Source organism: Eretmochelys imbricata, chromosome 11 (genome assembly GCF_965152235.1).
Source record: "Eretmochelys imbricata isolate rEreImb1 chromosome 11, rEreImb1.hap1, whole genome shotgun sequence".
NCBI lineage: Eukaryota > Metazoa > Chordata > Testudines > Cheloniidae > Eretmochelys > Eretmochelys imbricata.
The window spans coordinates 51,120,831-51,123,989 of NC_135582.1; positions in this window are offsets into that span (position 1 = coordinate 51,120,831).

The window sequence follows — 3,159 nt, forward strand, 5'->3', positions numbered from 1 at the left end:
TCTTTGCACTCCACTTAGGGACCAGCCACTGCTATTCTCTATATTACCTGAGTTCAAACACTGCGCTAGCACCTCCTAGAGTATGGCTGAGAGGAGGTGGGATTGAAGTCCCGAAATGGCTGGCCAGGGCATTCCAAAGAGGGATTAAACTCTGCTGAGATGCCTCCCGATGCCCCCACTGGGACAATGCATAGCCAAACCTCACTTTCCCAAATGAAGAACAGTCAATAACTGTCACAAATAACACATGGAAATGAACTTTAATAAGCCGCCCTAGCTGTTTGGGCTTCAGTTTCTGTAACACAGAAAGGCTTGGTTTGCTTTACATTTTATCTACACCAAGGGTTTCTCAAACTTTCATAGTGTGGGTCAGATTTTGATGCACAGGTTGTCGCATGGACTGCCTTCCCTCCAGTTTATAAGTGTATGGGCCACTGCCTCATTTGTGGCATATAGCATTATTGTGGCAAGCAGAACAATTGTTTACTTAGAAAAGAAATCTTACAGTATTTAGTGTATATATAACCAGGTTGTAATGCAATTTAGTAGATGCAAATGGAAAGGAAAGCCAACCTAATTGAAAAGCCATCTTTCTGCAGACCACCAGTGGTTCGCACATGATCATTTGGAAACCTCTGACCTTCACCAGTCCATCCAAGTGGAGTCTGAAAGAATGTTTATAAATTGTGTTTCTAATTTGTATTTACAAATTGAAAGAAACCTGTTGAGCTATCTTCACTTTGTTCATATTAAACATTAGAAAATAAAATGTCATGTTTAGACTTGGAAGATAATCAGATAAATCATTTTTGCATCTTAGTTTGAGACTTTAATGAAGAGCTTTTACTAAGTGAGCTTTTCTCTATGGTCCCTAGAAGACTCATTTGTTCAAACATTAAACATAATCTGAACAGAATTTGTCTATTGCAGTTAAAGTAAGATTTGAAATGATACTGTAATTTTGGAACTGAATCCCAAATTCTGCTTTCTTTATAAAACAATGGGGTTGCACAAATATAGAAAGAGCAAAACAGCCCAGGGTGGAAGATATTAACCAGGGGTCTTCATGATTCAGATGAGTTTAGTTAATTGTTAACTAGTGGTTTGAATCCTGGGTAACATGCTGTTTGAATCTTAGAATATTGATTGGATTCAAAGACCTAGAAAGACAGGTTATAAAAACACAACATAGGCCTGGTCTACACTAGAGGGTGGGGGGGGGGTCGATCCAATTTAAATAACTTCAGCTACATGAATAATGTAGCTGAAGTTGACGTATTTAGATCTACTCACCGCGGTATTTTCACTGAGGTGAGTTGACTGCTGCTGCTCCCCCGTCGACTCTGCCTGTGCCTCTCGCGGTGGTGGAGTACAGGAGTCAACGGGAGAGTGCTAGGGGGCCAATTTATCACATCTAGACTAGATGCGATAACTCAATCTCTGCTGGATCGATCGCTGCCCGCCGATGCGGCGGGTAGTATAGACATACCCATAGGATGGACTGAAGGAAAGGAAGAGAGAAATAGATTAACATGACATGACATGAAAAGAGGATGATACTGAGTGAGTTTCGTTCTTTATTAAATGTTTTTTAAAAAAATGTATGGTACCCTTTTATTGGATTATGGTAATCACATAATTCTAGTCAATTACAGATTATATCTATATTTAGTATATTTGAGTTTATTGAAAGACATATTCTGTTCTCTGTGTCATGGTAAATTTGGACAATCTTCTGCTGCTATGTCAAGACCTCTGTCATTTGAATAGTAAAAGAATCTCTTCTCCCATCCTTGTTGTTATAGTTGTAGAGCATTTATGGGCCAGCTACTGGTCTAGAGGATGAAATATTCACAAATACTTGAGTGTGATCAACAACCTATGCCTTGTCACAGAATTTAGGTGCAGCTTGACATAGAATGTAACTGGCCTTTCATTTAGTGGAGGGTATATACACCATCAGAGGAGAACAAAACAACCTTATAGTGTCAGGGTAGAACACTTAAACAACAAGATTTAATTTAACTCTCATCTGACCAGCTTGCTGCAATGATTCTCAAGAAAATTTCTTACAAGTGCAAATAGATCCTTGTTGGCTTCATAACAGTAAATGCCGCCTCAGTTATAAATGGAACATCCAGGCAATAGCTGTGCACTAGAAAAAGCACCCAAACGCAGGCAACTAAATTCAAGTGAGACCATAAGCCACTCTGTTAATAGCTCCAATTTGATTGATTCAGATGCACTATTCCAGACCACTTAGACTCTAGATTCACAGAGGACACAAAAGACTTGGATAATGCTAGCATTATTTCTGTTCTCCTTAGTCTTTAGAGAGTTAGAAATTCTGGAGCAGAGAAACAAAGTAATCTTAACTTCTTTATTTTTTTTTTTTTAATAATAGTAAAAATAAATTCCAGGAGTAATTGCTTGCTTATAAAAACGTGGGGGTGGAGGGGAATGCAGTCATCTTGTGCCACTTGGTAGGCCTGTCAGTAATGTTAAAGGCATATTATGAGCTGGCTTTTAGCTGTGACATGCCTCAGGAGAAAAGCCAGAGTATGACAAGCCATGACTTTCACATCACTGAGAGACATGCTACATTGCGAAATTATGCTGCAGTCCCTCACTCTTACTTAGATCATTTTCATTACAATATGTTGTGTGTCCTCACAGCAGAAGCTGCTAAATACAATGAAGGATATTTCTAATTTACACTGAATTATACTGGGATGAGTGGCTAAATGAAGTATGTTACTGATGCTGTATCTGTCACCCAGGTGTGGGAAAACTACATACAATATACATATCTGTGCATAGAGCCAATGAGATGAGATGTGACCTTTAATTAGGATATACTTAATCATGACCGATCAAGATTGGGTCAGTCAATTTAGTCAATAATTAAGACAGCAGGATGAACATATGCTAAATATGGACAGACAGAACTGTGGAAGATTATTTCTTCACTGGATGTTTTATTTTTTATATTATTTACTGCATATGAGACTGAAAATTTGCTGTTGAATTCCCTCAATGGGCCTGTTAAAGGTATCTTACCCAATGGCGTCCATCTCTAGCAAGGAGAAATACAGCCCTGAGCCTAATGTCCCCTTGTTCAAAATGGATAATCATAAATCATAGAGCTTACTGTGGTAT